This window comes from Erpetoichthys calabaricus, chromosome 9 (assembly GCF_900747795.2).
Source record: "Erpetoichthys calabaricus chromosome 9, fErpCal1.3, whole genome shotgun sequence".
Classification (NCBI taxonomy): domain Eukaryota; kingdom Metazoa; phylum Chordata; class Cladistia; order Polypteriformes; family Polypteridae; genus Erpetoichthys; species Erpetoichthys calabaricus.
This window is the reverse complement of record NC_041402.2, coordinates 124,891,060-124,915,423: the sequence shown is the minus strand read 5'-3', so window position 1 is coordinate 124,915,423 and position 24,364 is coordinate 124,891,060.

The window sequence follows — 24,364 nt, the reverse complement described above, 5'->3', positions numbered from 1 at the left end:
TATTTTTAATTTTTGGGATTGACAGCTTCTCCGTAAATATAATTAGCTGTTTTTGATTGGGACATAATTTTTCTGTTTTTTGTTCACCTGTAAATAAAACCCACTTTTGTTTTGGAAATGACCACCTATTTGTGTCTGTGTCTCCATGTCTGACTTCTCTCAAGTTTGATCCCAGTCAGTTCCGATCTCCAAGACACCCACTGTGTAGTCTGGTGCCAACCTTGCCACTCTACGGGGTGTCACATGGCTACTTTATTAAATGAAGAATCACAGCAGCTATATGACATTTATCAGCCATAAATAGTTTATTTAGATTATTCACAACTTAAATAGCGTAAATAAATAAATATATAAATAAATAAATAATTAATAAAACTATAAATATACTTCAACAGCTAAGACAAAAAACACATTGTGTTGTACTGTATTGTAAAAACTATAAATATATAATCTTTTTTTTTTTCTACACATGGTTTTGTGGTCATTATACTTAATGCATTGTTGGCCTACAAGGGAACATTATTCGAAATACATTAGTATTTATGTTTTACATTTAGTGCCCAAACATCAATGAAAAGTATTGGTAGAATTCTAAACTACTCATCATTTCTAAGACAGGATTTAAGAGTTCAAGATGTCTGCCCATTTGGGGGAAAACTCAAACAGGCACACTGAATAGGGATTTCTTAGCCAGCTTTGCAATGTTTTATGCCTCTGGTGGTCTTATTTGCCCAAGTCTACTGTTTCTACTATTTTATTTAGAATTTATAATTAAATGCTTATCATTCACACCGGCATTAACTAATAGGATACATCTAGGAGATGCAAGACATCATCAATTGAAAAGACAACTATTCTGTTGTAATTATTTTGTTAATGGGGATTTTGTTCCAAATAATTTTCTTAAAGAGTAATCCTGTTAAATTAACTTTTTTCTAAAATTAGATTGCTCTCCCTAACACTGTTTGCTATGTCTGGTAAACAATAATAATATGGCATTACTCTGAAATTCAGAGAGGGCTTACTACTGCCCTGGCTTAAGGGTGCAGGGAAATATATTAATTTTCAGTCTTTTCTTTCCCATCATTTTAGTTCAACTCCTTTTAAAGAATTTAAATTTGTCTGTTGCTTTCCTCCAATGATAATTCATAAACAACTAAATTTTAATCTGTATGTCTGTTCATCTTGAAGTAACTTACTTAAATACAATGTTTTAAAAAATGTAGGAGTTCTTATGCCTTCCAGATTATGTTGTCGATTTTCATAGAAAAATAAAATATAGGCTGGAAGGAATTATAAACATAAAAAAATGAACAAACCAACTAATTAAATACTCTTATAAATCTAAAAAAATCAATTCTAATTTAGAAATTGTCTTAAACAAAAGCCTGAAGCTACATGACCACAAATGCCTTGCCTGAATCGCAAGAGTAATTTGAACTACTGGCAATTAGATTGCCTGGAATGAAAACCAGTTTTCACTGTGTCTCCTCCCTGATTGAAAATGACATGCAACATAATCACACACACAAGACAAATCTTAAATAAGTTATCACAGAATTGCTACAGTATTTTGAAATATTACTATTACAAGAAAATGATAAGGCCTAATCTCCATTTTATCTTCTCAGAAAAAATATGTATAAAAAATAAAGTATGACTAAATATTTTATTGGGAACAATGCTTTGGGGTTTCATCTTCCAATAATGGTTAAGTCTCCAATTCTTTTTCTAGGCTGGAAATACTAGACTGGAAATGGTTCGTGGTGGTTAAGTGAGTGGACTGGAAACAACCAGATCCACTCTTACCACTGACTTGCGTTACTTCCTCTACGTAAAATATGAGGATTACAAATAAGGGCCCTTTAACTAACAAATAAGTTTCTGTTTCTTCCATTGAAAGTTATAATAATAACAAATAAATATATTAATATTAAACCATAAGCACCTTTACTGACAGGCATTACATTTCACGCTTAGTAAATATAAGCAAAACACTGAGTTAATATGACCCATTAAATAGGAAACATTCTGTGTTTTAAAACAAACACAACACATAAGGCTTTTGAAACCTAATATGACTCCTTATTTAAAAAGGTTAAACCTCAGGGATTGATTTTAGGCCTGACACATGTGCAGGCCACTGGAACTGAAATGCGCTCGACAATCCAGATCTTCTTGCTGTCTTTCTGATCTGATGAATTTTCTTTCATCCTCATCACCATCATTGACTGCATAATCTCTACTGAATTCAAAGCATTTGTCTCATTTCCAGTTCTTATATCAATACATCCGCTACACAGACATTCAGCAAATGCAATCTCTCGAGGAATCCGCTGATGGTCCTTGTGAATGCTAGGGAGGAAAAAAAAACTCACTATTAAAAGATGGATGTTATAAAGCCATGACAATACAATCAAAGAAAACTGCCAGGCACCTAGACTTGGCACTTAGTGTCACCCTCTACTACTGAATATTGTACTTCATAACTGACAGACCCCAGCATGTACAGACAGGCTGCATCATTTCCATTATACTGATTTTTAACTTAGGCACTGTTACTTTGTTTGGTCATCTACTGAACTCCTAGTTCACCCAAGGCATTGTGGCCAGACACCACTCCAACTCAGTTAGTAAATTTGAGGATGACACTACCATCATAGACCTAATCAACAATGAAAAAATTAAATACAGAGTAAACATTTGCCTGTGGAAACATTGGTGCCAGAATGATCTTTCCCTCAATGTCTAGAAGAAGGATGCAGGCCACAATTCCCACATACATCTGTAGGGAGGTGGTGGAAAGGGTTGTCAGCAGCTTTAACTTTCTTGGAGTCACCATCCTGACAGTCTGAAGTAGGCACAACCCTTCTCACCTGTTATCAAGACTTGCCAGCATTTTTACTTTCTTAAACATCTGAGGAAAGGTTGGATGACTTGCATCATAAGGCTTCGTGACAGGCACTCAAGCTGACAACTCTTTCGGTGTTTTTTGTACAGTATATATCTTCCAATGTTGTAATTAATGCATGATCCTGTATTTGTTATTTGTATTATTCTATCATTACTATTTTGTTACAGACATGCAAATAATAGTTCAATTCACACATGACAATATATTTTAATTTTAACTCTTGCAATTAAAGGTAAGTAAATTGGTCTTCCTCTTATACATGTGTACAGATATTAATAGACTCCTTGGAAGTGGTACAACCTGGTGGTTACTTATTGTTATCTATGAACAAACCTTGGTCTTGCATGTAAAAAAGTGAGCAGATTATATATGAAATCCCACAGCCTATGGTGTATTAGATAATGGGCTATCTGTGTAGACAACCATAGTTTATGAAGCTTAAGAACAGATACCAAAGCATATAGTCCTGTCTACTGACTTTCGCCACAACAAACAGACTGTACATTCAATCATTATTCAGGGAGTGGAAATAGAGGTTGTGCACTGCTACAGGTACTTAGGGTACATCAATGATAGGCTGGACTGGTCTAGCAACACAAAAGAACTACACAAAAAGAGAAACCGCTCTTTTTTTCTTACTAGCCTACATTCCTTAGATGTGGAAAGTATCTTCTATAATCCAGTGATAGCCAGAATGATTTTTATCCCTGTGGTGTGCTGGGTCGGCAATAGCACTTCAAGAGAGGCACACGAATCAATAAGCTAATTAAGATGGCAGATTCAGTTATGGGGCAATCTCTCGACCCACTAAAGGCAGCAGCGGAGGAGAGAATGAAGACAAACATGACGGCTGTTAACAACAATGCTGCAAAACCTCTGTATGACACACACACAGCTTTAAGTGCTTTCAGATCACGACTTTTTCACCAGAATCGTGTCAGAGAAACTTAACCGGGGCTCCTACATATATACGGTAATAAGATTTTATAATGCCTCACTGTGGACGTGGTTGCTCTTTATCTTTAGCTAAATTAGAGGTTTTCTTCATTTTTATAATCCATAAATTTGATGGGTTGTTGTTGTAGCTATATGCCGTTTGTGTGTCTTATTTTATATCATACAGTATGAGTACCAGCTGGCCTCAGTGTTCGGTATCCGCTGCGATAGCGTGACCTCCGCTCTAAGAAGAGGAAACAAGCAATCGTGTTCACACAATTTTTTTAAATTAAATTATGTTTATTTAACACAGACACACACGTGAGTGATGACATCACGGCATAATTTAATTTATATATAAATCTAACATATATATGACAATATATTAATTATATGTTTACCTTAAATGTAATGGACACGATCTAAGCGCAGTACACATTTTCAAAGATAGTTAAAAACACATTTTCAAAGATGGTTAAAACACAATACAATAATTTGCTCGTATTCTCATTAGAAGAATTTGGACTTTCTGATAGAGATCACCTGATCATAAATCCGGCGGTGTGTGTTCGCATCGACCAATCACAGTTTTGTTTACTGCATCGAGCCAATCAGCGTTCCCACACGAAAACCCTTGAACATAGGAATGTTACCGCGCTCCCGGCTGCTCTTTGTGCAGTTTTAATATTTTGAGCGCGTTGTGCCAATGTCACTACACCTCTTCACACTTTAAATGTTTTACAAATTATGTAAAAGTGTACAATTCAGTATAAATATTTGGGTTTTTGGCCAGTCAAGTTATACTCTACGTTAATATAAATGTGACATCATTCTACCTATCCATCCATCCATCCATTATCCAACCCGCTATAGCCTAACTACAGGGTCACGGGGGTCTGCTGGAGCCAATACCAGCCAACACAGGGCGCAAGGCAGGAAACAAACCCCGGGCAGGGTGCCAGCCCACCGCAGGGCACTTACATACACACATACCAACCACACACAACAGACAATTTTGAATCGCCAATGCACCTAACCTGCATGTCTTTGGACTGTGAGAGGAAACCGGAGTACCCGGTGGAAACCCACACAGACAAGGGGAGAACATGCAAACTCCACGCAGGGAGGACCCGGGAAGCGAACCCAGGTCTCCTAACTGCGAGACAGCAGCGCTACCTACTGCGCCGCCCACATCATTCTACCAATATTAAATTTTGCAGAAAACATTTTGCAGTATCCACAGTTTCCTAGAGGCAAATTGAGACGCGTCTTTGAAATGTTTGCAGCCGCCCTATTTCGTCAGTCTCGCCAATGATTGGAGGAGACTAGGTGCCAATTCTATTCAGATGTACCTGTTCATTGGATAGCAGACTGTAAAAGAAGGAAATTCTGAAAGAGGCATACGTGAGAAATAGGTGAGTGCCCTCAAGGAAGTGCTTTTTATTGCACGTTTCAAGCAGCTCAGTTTCTGTACATTTTTCCCCCGTCAAACTTAATTTTGTTGACAAACAATTTGTATACGATCAATACAAATGTTTAGCCTCTTGTAATTTTGGCTGTTTTAAATATCCCCATTAAATTCGTGGTATATGCCCGTAGCTACTTTCGGCTTTCGGGTTTCTTGTTTACAGTTGTCCACTGAAGTTCTTGCTCGGGTATAATGCCTTTTTTGTGTAATTTTTAAGAGAGGCAAAGACTCGTTAATATGCTTAATATTTTTTTCTGTGTGTTGCAAATGTTAATGTTATCCCAGTAGCCCACTTCCTTCTTACTGCAGGCGCTCCTGCAGCCATAAATTGGATTAAGCGGCTTTGCAAATTCTGTGTTCTGAAAAAAATAATGTGCACCCCTCTCAAGTCACGACTAAGGTTCGTTACTTACCTGTATCGCCAGGGGGAGATGGAGCGTTCCTCAAATGTTTGTTTGACGATTGCCAGATTTGGGCACACTTTTTCAGAACTTGATATCGATATTGGAGTGATTTTATTAGTTGACCAGATCCGAGACAGCTCTTTGAAGATTTTGGAGTTCTGACGTATTTCTAGGCGGTTATGTCTGCCTCCTTTGGCATACTCGATTAAAACAAGCGTCGCAATTAAAAATACCTAGTTAAAGAAAAATGGACATTTGTGTTCAGATAAATCCAAGAAAGGAAAATTTAATACTAATAATATGAATAACTGCATTGGAATTCCATTGGCTTCTTCATCTTACCTTGAACATTTCTGAATAGATGGTGTCTCGATCGCAGGAGTGTTAGTCACGTAGTTTTAAGTCCTGCTTTTATAGCTACTTCTTTCACAGAATAAATACTCTTCCATCATTCCTGAGCTAATTTATAGTGGATATATTTTCCCTCTCCCCCTCCTCCTCCGGTCCTCTTTCTCTCTCTCTCTTTCTCTCTCTGTCTCTCTCACGCTCGCTCTCCCTCATAGTTCGGTCATCATGGGAAAACCCACGGAATATCAAATACAGAATAAGGAAATACAAACCATTATCTAAATTTAGTTCCCTTTAAAGCGAGAAAAAAAAGCTCATGTGATGAGGATTGTACGACATCACCACTAACATGCCGATAATTACTTGTTTCTGTAAATAACGGGAGAGTAAAGTAGCGAATCCGGTTTTACGTAATAGTTAATTTGCTGTATGCAAATTAATATTGGAAGTCCTCTTCAAGAATAATATATATACAACTTTAGAAGCCTTGTGAAAAATGAGGCTCTAGAATCTAACTGTGTAAAATATGTCTCCATCTGTTTATGTTTCTAATTTTAAATATCTAGGAATTTTGTAGTTTCACAAATGGGATAGGCAACGTGGAATATAGAGAGTTACCTTTTTGTTGCATTATCATGCAGAAAGTATATAAAGCGGCGAACATACAGTATATGATGATATTACCCCGTCTGTTTGATTTAACTCTGAGCTGAAAACTATTGAAATGATAAAAAAGATAAAATATGCAGTATACTTATATCGTTTATTATGCGGTATTGTACATTCATTCATTGGCGTTTTTAAAAGTAACTAATACGTATATTCTCATTAATATTAAATACCAAGACAAATAATAAGGAAAAAAATGTAATTTAAATCGTTTGGTTTCAGTGTGAGAAAGCTTTAAGTTTCCATAATAACATTATTAAAGCCTGATCGTACCTTGTGAATATTATGCATATTGTTGAATATGTTCTTGTTAATTAAGCTTGTATAAAAAAAAACTTTTGTATATATGTGAATTAAAAGCAAAACCAAACAACACACGCAAACACACAAAGTTTTATATTTAAAGCAAATCCTTAAGTACAAAACTTTTAAATAGCTGCCATTTGCCAACAGGGGGAGCCTTATATCTACTGAGAGCACAACAATAAGTTATGCAGGTTAGAAAGCAATCGTAAGTCAAAATTAATAAATGTTATTCAAGCACCATTTGGAGGAATATTATGCTTCCTTTCCCTTCATGGTTGCCGTGCTTTTCTGTACATTTGATCGTTGTCAGAGCTTCATGTTGGGGTAATTTTGTTTTTGGTAGGGAAAGAACTTCATAATGTAATCATCAGTGGCAAGAGTCTCTACACCAGGGGATCTTACCTGAGGTCCGTGGATGGGTTTCAGAGGGTCCATGAGGGTCAGATAAAAATTAACATTTATATTCACTATACAGCCCGGTACTGTTGATTTAGAGTAGATGTACAGTAGTAGTAATGGTAGTAGAAAAAGTAGTAGTAGTAGATCTGTTTTAATTTGCACAAGAGGATTGTATTTCATAATTATAATGAGTGGTCATTAGTTTTTGCATAAAAAAGGAGTGTTTTTTTTAGATTGTTTACTTTAAAGTTTAATAATACTTTGTGTATGTCATATATGTATGAGATAATCAAATCTCGATAAATAAACTACATTATATTAATTGGCATGCAAAGCTGTGTTTATGTGAATATTTCTGTGGAAGGGGGTCCATAGCTTTCATCAGATTCTTAAAGGGGTCAGTGACTCAAAAAAGGTTAAGAATCACTGCTCTACGCTATTTATATGAAATAAAATTCTTTTACTGTACCAACAACCACTTTTTATAAGTGGAAGTCATAACTGCTACAGTATATATATTGAAAAATGTGATGTAATATCACTGAAGAATACATTCTTTCTGTCTGTTTTCAGAGTCTTCATTTTGATATACAATAATTATGTATATTCTTCAATGTACATCCATTTTAATTTTATATAATTGTGTTTTCTTGAAATTAATTCACAACATTTTCTGTTGTGTTATTTTTGTATTTGGTTTAAAATAATTGATAATTGCATGAAATATTTCTGAACTGTTTGAAATGATGTATTTTGTGCATCCTTTCATAAAACAAGGTTTTAATCTTAAACATTTGGCTACATACAGTATTTACACATATTTCATACTGTCCATATGTAATCAACAATCACAAAACATGAAAAATTGAAAAAAAATTATAGCAAAACAAGTTTCCGGGAAAAAATAACTTTTTTTTGAACTTCTTATTAGTAAACACGTTTTAATTATTATTGCGAAATATTTATGTAGATTAGGCTGTTCACGAAAATCAGGGTGGTGTTTTACCTTTTGACATTTCATTATTCACACAGTAAGATATATCATTTATTGATTACTACGTCTTAGTGATATCACCACTGGAGTGAAAATTCATTTTAGTTTTTTGAATGTTTTTGTTGTAATGGTTCATATAAAAAGTTACATTTTAAATGTATGCACCTAGGCAATTTGCTGGTGATCTTTGCATTTTTGTTCACTTAAGGTTAAATAATGAAGCTTAAGATTTTAATTTTGTCGTGATAAAAGCCTGGCATTTATCTTGTTAGTTATGTCAGTTATATCCACAGACAAAATGACAATGATATACAATATATCACAAAAGATGAACAAGTACAAACATTTTACAAAAACATTCATAGTATATAAAAACAACATGTAAGGTCAATTAAAAAAAAATCTTTTATAATTTTCCCTAACAGTGCTTATGTAGGCTCCTTCTGTTGTCCTAATTTCTTTTCCCACTGATAATGATGTTACAAAAATCTATGGCACAAGTGAGAAAAGAATTTCTGGAGGATTTTGTCTGGGTGTTTTATGCACCTACAGCCTATCCATTATATCCTCCCATATTTACTGTGGTAAATAATATGTATATAAATATTCAATATAAATATTCAAATAATATGTATCAGTCTATGTAGACAAATATAAATATAAATATATATGTATATATATATATATGTATGTATATGTATATGTGTATGTATATGTATGTATTTATATATATATATATGTATGTGTATATATATGTATGTATGTATATGTATATATATATATATATATATATATATATATATATATATATATACATTGGAACCTCAGAAATAATAATGCCCAGGTACACTTCCAGCTCAAATAAAGGGTTTTATTGAGCCCCAACACCTTCTTCACAGGAGTAATAACAAAATAAGCACCAAGCACAATCCTCCTACCTCCTCCAAGAGTGTAGCCCTACTGCCTCCCGACTCTGAGTCATTAAACTGAGGCAGTGGGCCTTTTTTTAAAGTCAAACCGGGAACTGCTTCCACTGACCTCTCCAAGTTGTCCAAAGTATTTCCGGGTCGTGCACAAATCAGGGAGGTCCTCCTCCGGCAGCACCCTCTGGCGGTCCCCAAAGACCCTGACAGTGTTGCGTTTCCAAACTCCATTTCCCATGCAACCCTGCAGTTGTTATAATCAGAGTTAGTGCCAAGGAACACTGCCACCAGTTGTGTGGGTGAATGATGTGCTCCTGGCGAGTCCATTCTCCCTGTCCTTCCATTTTGGCCTCCTAGCTGGGTATGAAACCTAACCAGTTAAAGGCATTTGCCTATCCTGAAAGCATTGGTAGGAACCAGCCTTGGGCAGGTCACAAGTCCATTTCAGGGCATTAATCATTATATATAGTATACAGTTCATATATATTTATGTATGTATACATACCACTAAACATTTACTTTATGTGCATGAATAAATACACATAATATTTGTTATATGTATGCAAACCAATATAGATGGTCTGCATATAATACATGTTTTATAACCAGTCTATATATAAGGTGATTACGTTTTATGTAATGGAAGTAAATAATATATGTACAGTACTAACTTTTCCTCTAAAAATGTTTTGTTTACCTTTTGAATAAATATTGTAATATACTGTAGAGTGTACGCTATATGCTTCCTGTAATATTAAATACTATGTCCTGAAGGTATGAATACTGGAAATAAAGAGAATGAATTGGTTTACCAAAATATGCATAGAGCACACAATATAACATCTAATAGTGTAAAGTTACAGTATACAAGAATGCATTTAACTATAGTGGGACTTCAATATTTTGAATAGGATGGCAACATAATCTATTATCTAAACAAAAAAAAAAACATAAGTAGTCATGGATGACAACTAAGTTAGTGCACATTGTCACCCATTAGATTGTTTCATTCTCAACATCAGTAATCGGACAACACATTTTTGTTTACAGCTTATATAATCACTGTTTATTTAAAGTAGGATGAATGTTCGTTTTATTTTTAGTGTGAAAATACCTGGGCTGATATATGTCTATTTAATGTTCCACTGATTTTTTTTTTTTGCATTTATCTGATGGCTACACTGAAGTTCATTAAAATTTGGGACCTAGATTGATTTGATGAGTATTAGCTTTAATCACTCTGTTTTTTGGATAAAGAAGCCCTTATTCTTCTTCTTCTTTCGGCTGCTCCCATTAGGGGTTGCCAAAGTGGATCATCTTTTTCCATATGAATAAGGAAGCCCTAATTAAACATTTTTTAAAATAATATTTGTTTTAATGTCATGCTACTTAGCAGAAAGCAGAATGTTCTGAAGGATGTATAGTGTAGCATAAAGCGTAGCAGATTGGCCTTTTTATATGGGGAAAGAATAAAATGTACACCAAAGTGAAACTTCCACAAGCTTTTCAGTGTTGTTTAGAATATTTGATTTCATTTGAGATATTTTGTTTTTGTGGCTAAGCTGTCACTCCATAAAATCTCATGAATTATTAATATATACTGTTTATTCTGTAGATGCATAATTAAAGTGCATTCAAGCTTATTTGACTGGTACCATGGTAATAATACAGTATAACATAAGGATTTTCATCTAGTTTTAAAAAATATTAATACAAATACTTTAATACTGTGATAAATTCTTGTTCTTTTATGCTGCCAGTCCATGTACAATAATCATCTTATACAGAGGTCTAATTCAATACACAATAATACAAGTGCATATTAAAGAATATTGAGCAACAGTAGACAGTTCACTTTGTTGCCATTAAATTACATTGTGAAGGGACCAGGAACCAGTCTAGCTTAACCCTCTCTACATGGTTAAAAAAAAAAGAAAATGACAGTAGCTAATATGGATCCCTCTGAAAATACATGATTTCTTTCAGCATCCAGTCCTTTCATATATTATTTTAGCAGTGTTTTCATTTATTTATTTTTACTGAGACTACATGCTGGGAGGGAATCTAAATTCCTTCTAGCTCTGCTCCAAGTTGTGAAGGATTCGCCTAGATGCCTTTTGCTAATTGTTTTGTCTCTGTCTGCCATTGTGCTATTGTTTATAGTGGTAGTGGGTTGCAGCGGGTCACAGCTCCGATTATCGCATGTGATCCCAACCAGTTGAATGATAATGCTTAAATCATCAAAGGGGACTATCAAACCACCTTAGTGAGTTGTGAATAAACTTGCATTGAAAAAGTGGGTTACGACACCATAAAGGTTGAGAATTACTGACCTAGATTTCCTGCTTACCATATTAAAATCATAGCCATCACTAGAAATGTGGGTGGAGAATTAACAGGAATATATTTTAGTCATTAATAGGCTGACAACTTAATTTTGTAAAGTTATTTAATAACTTACAGGTAAGTAACAAAGAAAGTATACCCTGTTTACTCTTTTAAGTCCTAAAATTAAATAAATCTAACATCAGGTAACACATATATTTTTATTTTGCTATTATGTTTTCAGCAAAAAATGCCAATATGTTGAAGCAATTTGTGAAAAGAATGAATAACTTATGATTCAGAAGCTTGTAGAACTATTTTTATCAATAATAACTTGGAAGTCATTTATGATGTACTGGAGACATTTTGTCACAACTCTCCTTTTAAACCTGTGTTAGAGAGCATTCTTTAATGCACATCTCTTAAAGTCTCAGCACAGTATCTCAATGGTGCTAATTTCAGATTTTGACTTGGTCATTTCAAAATCTTGATTCTTTACTTTTTCTATCTTTAAGTTATGGATTTGCTAATGTGCTTAAGGGTTGCCCCTCTAACCAACACCAAATAATCACTGTTGCACTATCATGCAATATTATTGGTATAAGTATCAATTTGCTCCAATAAATGGTCTATTTAAAAATGTGTTTAGTAATAAAACACCAAATCATCACTGTTGCACTATCATGCAATATTATTGGTATAAGTATCAATTTGCTCCAATAAATAGTCTATTTAAAAATGTGTTTAGTAATAAAATTGTATTTAAATCAAGACTTAAGTCTTTATATTGTGTGCAAGTTTTTAATTTGATTACTTACAGATTTGCATCAATAAATGACTTATATTGACTTAATTTTTGATATCTCATATTATATTCTTTCATACACATTTTGTGTTTTATGTACTTTTACTGATTTAAAGTGTCGTAGACACTAATAATGTAAATATCCAATGAAATCAAATTTTGTAATTCTTTAGTTTATTTTGGTGATGTTCTGTCTGGTTATCACCTATTATGATTTGAATATAACAAACAAACAACTCTTCTTTAGCTTTGTTTGTACAAAGAACATTGTTCCAGAAGTCTTGAGTTTTTTTCAGATGGAACTTTACATACTTAAACCATGTGGCAATGGTTTATTGATTGAGTTAGATTCATTTAAATTTAAAATTTAGAGAGACAATGATAATTAGTTACCATTGCTTTGAAAAGTGTGTAGTTACTTTTGTACACCTAGATGTAGATGTTAGGCATTCACAATGATAATGCTGTTGTTTAACAATTACATTTAATGATCCATTTTATTATTTATATTCTTTATGCTTTTCAGGTTGAGAACATCCAAAAGAAAAAGAGGAAAAATGTTGTTTAGCAATTACATTTAATAATCTAGCTTTTTTCAGATTTCTTATATCCTTTATGTTGTTAAGAACATACAAAGGGAGAAGAGAAAAAAAACTTTTTCCCTCACTTATCTGTGTACACTTCAGAAATAAACATGCCATAGTTAGGTGGTTTCCCTATAGTGAAGATATTATCTTGTGATCTATTCACTATCGTCACTGAAAAGGCTAGTGCTAGTCTATAATTAAATTTCTATTCTAAATAATTAATAAAATTGCTTTCAGCATTATGATTAGTGTTTTACATGATTCCAAGCAATCATCTACTTCCTTATGATGCTGAATGAGGTGTGTGAATCTGCTTGGAATGTTAACATGTGGCAGTATATTTAATAGTTATCATAATGTAGGATGCCTTGAAACATTTCATCTTTAAAATATTCAGAAAAATGCAACAGAATATAGAAATTATAATGCATGTTTTTGGTATTTTTTTCACATATTTTTATTAAAATCCCCTTTCGCCTATAACAGAAGTGTGGATTATATAAAGTACAGATATGGAATTGAAATTATTTTGTTCACATTCACAGTTTTTGTCTTTTTTTTTATTGATACAGTAATTCTAAGCAATAGATGTTCAAATACTTAACTCATAACAGAATATTTTTTAATGATGTGCATGATCTGTTCAATCTAGATCCTGCTTTGTGTCCACTATTTGAAAAATCTGCTTTAAATTTGACATATAGGGTTTATTTCCTTTAAGGAAGTTGCAGAAGTGGTGAAATACTTATACTCTGACAACTACTGCAAACAGCTTTAAGTACTTCTGTCAGACATCATATCAATTTCCATTTTATTATGCTAAAATTGATTCATCTGGTCTTTGCTGATAAGAATACATTTCAAATCCAGCTCCCATACGTTCACTTTTTTGAACAATTCTCCTTATGCCTTTACACTGTATCCTTGCATGTGTTACAAAGGCTAAGTTTACAAACAATGTAGAAAGCATTAATTTAGGCCCCTGTGAGCTTGTACTCCATTATTGCAGATTAACTACATATACAGTATAGCCTACTATTTTGTTTGCCTATTTTGTATCCAGCAAACTGATACAGGATTGAGTCACAGAAAATTGGTGGGTGTGTTGACTAAAGGTAGAGCTGTGCTGGAATTTTTTACAACCTCCCAAATTGACGGCTGCTGTGGGAAGAAGACATGCTGCCTAGCCCAGGAAGAAGAGAGGGAAGTGAGCCCAGGGAGAGAAGAGAAGTGTCCCTGCAGAATGGTGACAATGAACCAACAGGGTTCATGGACAAGATGGGACAGCGCTATGAATAGGATGTTGGCCTGGTTAGAGATGTGGAGGGCTGAGCCTCATTGGATTCAATTCCTTATCTGGGCAATGATGTCCTCCCCAGTTCATCTAACCTTCACATATGCGGCAAAGTAGAGACACCAGCTTGCCCACTATGCTCCAAACATAGAACCTTGCTCCAAAGCACTAGAAAGGGAAAGATACCAGTGGTTCCATGATCAAGTTTTGAACGTCATGACAGAAGCCTTTGCCAAGGGGATTAAGTGGAGCAAGCCATCACCATCTTTAGAGCTGGTGAGCAGTTGAAACTCCCACGCAAGAGATCTGCAGGAATTTTGACCTCTGCATGGGATTGGCAGCTGATGGCGAACCTGGCGAGAACACTGATGGTCCACCAGCATGTAGCAGTCAATACTTTGAGGCCAAATATGGTTGGAGTTGATGGTCCCATGGTAAAATCATGAGAGAACTCACCAAGTACGAGGGACTGGTCAGAAATTGCAGATTAGGCAGTTGAAAGAACAAGGCCCCCACCAGTAGAAGTAGGATACAGAGCCTTTTTAGGCTGATCCTTGAATATTACCCTAGGTTCATTAGGCATCAAAGTAGAGAGGAAGGGAGATCCATTAGCAATGCCACTAAAACAGATGAAAAAGCCTGTAGATGGCTGTTGTTTAACAGAGAAGAGCCATGGGGCCGAAGTATTATATTTTTTATCTGGTCACAAGCTGAGGCCTGGTCAACCTCAGTTTAGTGATGCACCGATATGGAAATTCTGGGCGATACAGATAACCGATATGTTTTTGTCCATCTTTGCCAATACCGATAACCAATGGCCGATTTTTTTTTTTTATTTACTTCAGGTTTGAATGTTTTAGTTATGTTGAAAATGTTTTATGCATTATCAAAAAAACAACAGTAGCATGTGAAACAGAGATTAACTTATTTTTATTAACTTGCTGACTTTTATGCTCTTCTTTGCTATAGATATAGGCAACCAGTACTTTCTGTGGGGAAAAAAGAGCAAGACACTCCAGGTCATGTACAAAAATCTGCTTAACATACACATCCTGGGTAACTTAAGCACATCAAGACACCATGCCATTACAGAGCATGGCATCGGGTATATTAAGAAAAAAGTGAATGCATATACTTTGTGCCATAGTCAGACATATATTACATATATATCCTCACAGGTGGCGCAGTGGTAGTGCTGCTGCTTTGCAGTAAGGAGACTGTGGAAGATTGTGGGTTTGCTTCCCGGTTCCTCCCTGTGTGGATAGCGCTTTGAGTACTGAGAAAAGCGCTATATAAATGTAATGTATTGTTCTTAAGTAAAACTAAAATTAAAGGTACAATGAGGCCAGTAACACTGGTCTTAGGTTGGCTTCTTTAAAAGCACAAATGGTAGGTTTTTGTTAACAAAAAAAAGCATTTCTGCCCTTTCACCAGCATGTAAGTTTCTCTTTTCATTTACTATATATGACACAGCTGAAAAAAGGTGTTCACTGTCTACACTGGTACAAAGTGCCATAGATACTTGATTGCTGCCTTAGCCAAGGTTAGGAAACTGGCCGCATTGCTTTTCCAATACTGGAGGGTGCAGTTATTTCTGGAAATAGGGGGCTTGCTGAGATAGTTATTCAGCTGAAAAAAAAACGTTTACCTGTATTATAATAAAAAATTATAAATTAGTATTAGGTTCACCAGATATGTGGTAAAGAAAAACTGGACAACCGCCTGTACCAACCACCGCCATTAATAAAAACTTGTGACTTTGAAAGCCTCACATATAATGATTTGTGTCATATAAAGGGCATTCTATAAAGTGTGATGCGGATGGTCTTTTAAGAGATGCAGCGCAAGCTGTTCCACAATGAAACATTTTCTAACACAGGTGTGCCTTGAAATATTGAGAGACTGCTGTATATTTTAGGGTGATTGTTTTAAAGTAATGCTTACATTAAAACTGGAGTGGATCTTGCCTTTAAATTTTTTACAGTTTAGACACAAGAGACGCATCTTTCACAAGGTACAAAAATAGACGCTGTATTCTATCATGCAAGCGAACCCGTTCCTCCATTTTTATGTAGGCCTACCCACTGAATTAAATTCCTCCAATATTTTTCCACAGCGACTCGACATAAATGGAAAAAAAACCCAAACTGCGCCGCTGCAATAACAGTTTTGTGGCAAATAAAGTTTAAAAACCTGACGAAAAAGGCGAGGTGATGCCATTAACGTGTTCCTTTCTTTTCTCAGCTAATGTTTGCAGAGCAGTCTGCCCCCGACTCGTGCACTATCCCAGTACCGACTGTGAGTTTTCGGAAAATGCACGAGGATGCTGATTGGATATTAGAAAGCTGCTGTGTATGGCTTGTTTTTTTTAATTAAATCTGTAGCACTTTTTTTTCTGGACGTCTTATCATTCTAATTAATGATTATTGTTAATAATTTTATGATTCTGTTATTTTAACTCGGCGGCAGTTGAATGTGGTTTTGCAGCCGCATACGAATTTTCTTCAAGAATTTTTTTATTACATCTACAGCAATGAAGCAGCAACATCTCTCACAGTGTAAATCTTTTTCTTTTGTGGTTCGCTGTTGCTCTTTGCATTTCCTTCACCAGCAGACTTCTCGACCAGTTGTTTCTCAAGTGCTTCTTGCGCTTGTTTTTTGGTATCTTGGTCACGAAATTGATCTTTGTGCCGTGGATCAAAGACCGCAGATAGTGGCTCGGAGAGTGCACCACTGAAGCGTTTTTGACAGTCTCCAAAAGCTGTTGAACTCGCCGTCTGAACTCCAGAATCTGTCTTGTCACACTTGCTAAGCAGACTTTGAAGCGCTTCAACAGACAGAATCACATCCGCAATTATAAATGAATACGCGCTTATGTCGGCACGTCCTGCTGAAGAATTCTTGCTGGGGTGTCAAAGTCTGTTTGTGTTTCTCTCAGCCGCGTGCTTAAAACGAGTAACTATTCGCATCCCAATGGCAAAACAGTCGAAGATGCTTCTCTGACTCGATAAGCCTTCATTTACAGCAAGCTACAAAGTGTGAGCCTTGCAGTTTAAACTTTTAATGCCACTTTCTTCGATAGCATTTGCCATATTTCGAGCGTTGTCACGAAGCACAACGTGCACATTACTTTTTGAAATGTTCCATTTCGTTAACATGGAATCGAAAGCTTGTGCAATTAAAGTTGTATAATGAGAACTCTTTTTTCCTCAACATTTTTGTCAATCCAGTGTGCCATTAGACTCATGGGGCTGACGTCTGAGCTCCACATATCTGTAGTGAAGCTAATGCTGGTGACATTGTTTCTTAAAAGCTTGTGGATATGTGTAGCAATCACATTATATAATGCAGGCAGTGAGACATCTGCAAAGTATCCCCGGCTTGGAAGAATGTACCGAGGTTCTGAATGATGTAGTAGCTGGCGAAATCCCTCGTCCTCATCTAGGGAAAAAGGCTGGTTAGTAGTTATGCCTTTAGCTCTGGTGCTGTCTTGAGGAAATGTCTTCACATGCTGAAGGGTTTGCTGTATGAATCTACCACTAGCGTCTGATTTAACTTTCGTTTTGGTAGCGTTAGTTGCTAAAATTCCGTGTATAATTCGTTAGGATGGTTCTTCAGATGGGAAATTAAATTTGTGATATTGAAAGATTTAATCCTAAAGTCTCCTCTCATTGTCTCATTTTTGCAGGCAGAACAGATAGCAACTATATTGTCTTCATTTTTCACAGAAAAATATGACCACACGGCTGACATGTAGCTTTACTAACGATATCTGCCCAATGGGTAAACAACGCGTTTAGTGTTCCTGTTAGTAAAAGGTCCGTGTACTTTTTGGTATTTGAAATTTCATTTTAGAAGCAAAAACGAAAATGAAAGGAATTTTCAGATTTTGAAATTTGAATTAAGAATATAATGAGGGGAAATAAGGTATTTTTTAATTCTATGGTAACAAATAGTCATAAACTTAAAATTACACATACTTTTCTGGATTTATTTGTGATTCAAATAATGAAATTGTAATAGCTCAAAAACAACAAAACAGACGCATTTATAGCTTTTGTCACCTTTATTTCCAAATGTGTGTCAGAGAGTCGACATCGAGTTGCTCAGCACAAATCTTTCTAACATTTCTCGCAGAAAACCCTCTCCCTTCTCAGTGTTCATATGACAGACGCTCAGATATAATTTTTGACGACAGGCCTTGTTTTACCATCTCTAAAATCACGTCTGAGTTCTGTTCCAACATCATGATGATTGTCCAGTCTACACACCAGTGACCAGTGTTTGTTGCAAGTGGCGCATTACCTCATCAGGTTGTTGACCTACAAAAATGTCCAGTTGAGACAGAATAAATAAAGGGCATTTTCTCGTTTTTGTTTCTTGTATTTTTCTTTTCTGATGTGCGAAAGAACAAAAGGAAAAAAGTAATTGTTTTGAGTTTTTCATTTTTCCCTTTTAAGCTGAAAATTAAATAAGTGTCTCTTTTTCTTTTTTTAAATTATATTTTCTGAAACGAAATTTCAAATAACAAAAGGTACACTGACCGTAAAACTAGGAAACCCCATTTTTATGAGCGCAAGGGGCTGTGCTTGCATGCATGTTTTTCTGTAGATTAATGTCTTCCTCACCGAAAAATGAAACCAACATTTAATTTTTTAGTGACCTGACAATGTGAATAAGCCCGAATTATATCGTTTGGCAGTATTGGTTTAAATGTACACATCTGACCGATTTCGATGTTGTCATTTTTAATGAACATCGGCCGATAACCATACAGTTTCCGATATATCGTGCATCTCTACCTCAGTTGGCTCACCTGGAGAAGAGTTATTAATGTTGAAAGACCAGAAACACTGAGGAAACCAGGGACATAACTGAAGATGTGACCAGAAGCATCACAAGATGTATTTACTCAGTCAGAACTACCCACACTCATTTATACTGGGTCAGTTTAGAGCTATCAGTTAACCTAACACACACACACATCTTTTGGATGTGGAAGTCTAGAAAAACCCCTGACAAAAACTCAGAAGATGCTGACAATGACTACAGTGGGAATTGAACCCAGATGTCAACCATGTTAATTACTTGTCTACACTAAATTGTAGCTATTTAGTAAGTCCTGAGTCTGTGCAAGAACATATATATGAGATCATCCATTTTAGTTCTATGTATACATACAGTTTTAACCTAGAACCTAGATGACATGCAAATCTCATTTCATGCAGTGTTGTAGCTTTTGTATATTCTTTCTTATAGATGGTCAAGATAAACTTTCTAATTTTTTTTAACATGTCAGCTTGTTCATATTAAATTGAATTATCTTTTTACCTTTAAAAAGTGTGCTTTTAAAATGTGTATTTAGAGAATAAGTTATTTTACATACACAAAAAATAAACCCCCTAAACTAGGCCTGAACCATTGGGGCACACTAACATTTACCAATACCTGTCCCTTTTTATTAACATAACTTATCAAGCATACCACAGAAGATAAGGGACAGATCAAAGAAGTGGATTTTTCAAGTCATTCTATGTACAGGGTGAGTCAAAATTATGTTAACACTAATGGATTTTTTTATATCGACCACACCTTTCCAGGTCGATGGATAGGTGGTGGTGGACCATTGGCATGGCCTTCACACTCCCTTGATTTGGCACCCTGTGATTTCTGGTTATGGGGTATGGTGAAGGAACGTGTGTATAGCAGGAAAGTTGTGATATCAATGACCTGAAGGACAGAATACGGACTGTGGTATCATCTATTCCCGGCGAAATGTGTGTCTGGGCTTTAAATTGTACTGTTGCTTATTGGTTTTTGTGTGTTGAACATGATGTCAAACAGGTTGAGACATTCCTGTAAATCATCTTGCACACATAAAGTATGTTTTGTGAATAAATTGTTTACGCCATTCAAATGTTAACATAATTTTGACTCATCCTGTATTTTTAATTAAAATTAGATCTGATCTCTGAATCATTCAAAACTATTTTACTTTTTATTTCTTTAGATATTTTATAATTGTTTTTATTTTGGATTAGTCATTTTGTCTTTTTTCCTCCATGTACAACTTAAAAATTTCCATATGGCAGATTTCCACACCTCAAAAAATATATCATGGAGTTTTTAGACACAGATTAAAATTATAATGAGCTTGCAGAGTTCTTTTTGTGAGATTCACACCCTGTGGTCTGCATTCTGCTGAAAATGTGATTTTTAACATGAAGGAAGGCATTCCCTTCACAGTTTTATTATTAGGTACTTGGTAGTATCTCAAAATGCTCTCTTCTTTGCTTAGTAACCTATTTTTGAACAATAGCCAAGTGAAACGTTTGTTGACTGGTCAGTTAAATTTAGTAATTAAGCTAAATTACATCTGTTTACTTATAACATTAATTAGCTGCTTAGTAAGGTGAAACAGTGGAAACTGTTATAATTATGGCCCTTGTCCTTAAGCTCAGATGGTAAAAGAAGTTCTTTTAGTGGTTAGCAATTCTGAAAATAGAAAATAGTTATTGACACCTAATATGAGTCAAAGGCTTGAAGTTTAGTTTTGTCAAATCCACATGAGATTTAGGTGTTATGCTTGACATAAATATAATGTTTAGTCTGAATATATCGACTTCGTAAAACCTACTCCATCCGTCCGTCTGCATAATTAAGGTTTTTCTTAATATATAGGATCTGTGAAAGTGAGTTCGTTAATTTGTATCAAACGGAGATCTTGCTAATTCTTCCTGTTATCAGGTTGTTCATATAATTTCCATACCAATACACAAGTAATTAAAAAACAGGACCAGAAGAATAGTAGCTAATCAATATATCTGTGCAGATATAAAATATTATTCCACTGATTTGAGAAGTAAGCCAAAAGATGATTTCCAATAAGAATGCATACCTCAGATTCTTACATATGCAAATATATACAAAATTCTAATAGTGGCCTATAAATATTTTGAGTTGATCTGGACCACTACTGTCACTAGCTTTTACATGCTTATAGCACTAGAGATAAAATAATTCTTAAGTCCACTGCTTTTGAGTTTTAGGAGTCTGTAACCTGATGGCAACAAACTGCAGCTTTGCAAACAGACTATGGCTGCAGTTTGATAGAATCAAATTGTCCTTCTTTCCAACCTACTTGTGATAAAGCTCAGAATGTAATAGGCTGCTGCAGACCAATAATGTTTCTGCTAATTTTGACACTTGTTTTGTTCTTAAAGCTAAGATTCCCAAACCAATGTATAAAAGCAATTGTAACAACAGATTTAATAAAATGTCATAAAAATGTCTTCAACAAAAACACGGGGACACAGATGAAAATTTTAAGGATACATTTTTCTACAGATATTAGAATGTTTTTCTTTACACAGAGAATTATAAATACATGCAATAAGTTATCAACTAGTGTGTAAGACTTCAGGGACCTTCAGGACTCCACTTGATGTCAATTTGGCGAAATTATGTGAATAGGATTGGCTGCTTTTGCTGTGCTGTATGATTTCTTGTTGTAAAAATTGCTTAATACTGTAAACAGTGACATTTATAGGCCTATCTGCTTTAAAATCCATTTGGGTTCCTTAGAAATAAAAGCTGTTCCTGTCTCTTTACTGATTTGTTCTGCATTGAGATTAAATTTTGGCATATTATCAATGGTACAATAATATGAGTAATACAGTATATGTAGTGCTGAACAATATATACAGTATAATCTGTTCCTATTAATATTATATATTGAAAATCAACACTGATTTCTTTGGCTTTAGAGATACGTAGTTGTAATAAGGCACAACCACATTAGTTAACAAAATTGTCAACAACACATTATCCTCAAATTTAAGAGCCTGTCTTTATGTGTATACAGAATAAACTGAAGAGGAAACTGACAGGAGCTTTGAGCCCATGGATGATGAGTGCTCATTAGAGAAGCAGCCATCCATGAACACTTGTTGTGCCCTGTTAGTTAACAAAAAATCCTGTATGCAGCAAACCAATTTGAAGATCAGAAAGAAGTTATTCACACACAAAAATACAGATTAGTTTAAACACACAGTAAAATGATCCAATTTCAAACTGATTGACAGAAAAGTATCCTAAACGATTTACAGTATGTCCTCTTAAGCTATGTCCAGTGGTCACTTCACCATGGATAAGAGAAAACTGGACCCCTGGGGGAATGGAAGGGGTTTCCACAGATGTTTGTAGTGCGAAGTCAGACACAGTCACAGTTCTTGAGTCCTAAGCCAACCAGTTAACCACTCCTTCTTGGACATTCTACAGTATTATGTAAGTTTGTTCAGGATGGTTCACTAAGAAAATAAAATCCTTTCATCTTTGGATTCCAAGACTTCTGGAATTTCTGGTGTCTTTCCTGCATGCAGGAAAATAGCTTGGAAGCAAGTTGTGCCAGAGATGCCAAGGACAAAAACAAAATAGAGAAGTAATACATTTTTGCACAAATGACTAACAAACGGAAATGCAGTAAGAACCGCTAATCAGAAGTTCAAATCGGATAAAAGTAGTGTCTTCAGTTTGCATCTAAAAAAGTTGCTTCATAAAAGAAGCAACTTTTATGAAAGCTGGCAGATCATTCCACAGCTTTGGGGCCATTTTAGTATTAAAAGTTCAACCTCCCACTATTTTATTATTAATCCTTGGAACATTAATAGAGTAGCATTTTGAGATTGCAATGCACACATTGGTTTATATGTAATGAAAAACCTCATATAGGTATGTAAGGCTTAGGCTATTTAAAGCTTTATCTATAGTAATACAGATATAGTATAATATCTATACGAGAATTTTAAATCAGCTTTAAGATTAATTCGAAGCAGGTGGAAAGACATAAGAACAGGAGTTATGTGGTCATATGTTCTTGCAATAAATTTTACAACAGCATTGTTAAATTAACTGAAAGCTGTGTATACTCTTGAATGGTGTAAACATCCTGTGAATAATGCATTACAGCAGTCTCTCCTACTATTAATAGATGAGTGAATGAATGTCTTGGTATCTTCCATATTTAGAAAGCATAGTCATTTTCAGTAATTTTAAGATGGAAAAACATGATTTTAGATAGTTTTGTAATTTGTATTTTTTTTTAAAACACTGATGTCAAATTCAACATTATGTGACACTACATGAGATACATTTGGTGTGGAAGAATGGTATAGCTAAATGTTTTCTGATGGTATTTTCCAGAGTGAGAGCATGTAAAGATAAAAGATTACAGGTCCAGGTACTGACTCCTGTAAGACGCCATAACTAACTTCGGAAGATAATGATGCTGTCAACACATTTGTGTTCATACTGAATCCATTAATTATGCAAATTATCAGTTAGCTTCTTAACTAAAATGTACAGCTGAATGGTATTAAAGCAAATGAAAAAGCAATGATAGCAGTCTAACGTGAGTTTTGAAGTTCTTGTACAACAGTAGATAAAAGGTAGCTGTGGTGTCCACCACTCCCTGTTTCCTCTATATGCAAACTAATAAACTGGTAAGGTTCCATATAGGCTAGAGTTTTTTTTTTTTAACCAGCTTGCTGTTAATCACCTTCTTAGGGAATTTAACAAGAAATTAAGGAAACTCTCATGAAGACTTTCAAGATTCTTGGATGTGCTGTTTTGGTAACTGTTTGATTTTAGGTTGAGTTGCAAGCTCCAGAGTGGTTTATCAAATCAGCACAAAATCACAAAAAAGTAATTGAAGATCGTAATATCCCACCCAATCCAAAGGTTTTATAGGTTCCTGATGGTTTTTAAAGCATCAAAAATTTCAGGCACTTTTGGCTCGAGTTAAGATGGTGTGATTGGCCATGCAAGCCAATTCCTTACTTCAGCTACCACTGACCAATTAGAAAGCAACTCCATGTTTATGGTTATGTAAGCATGGCCATGACATTTTTGTTGAAATGTAAGGAGGACAGATTTGTTGAATAGTAACAAGCTGGCTGGGCTCCAGGGGGTCATTTAGCCAGACTAAACCTATC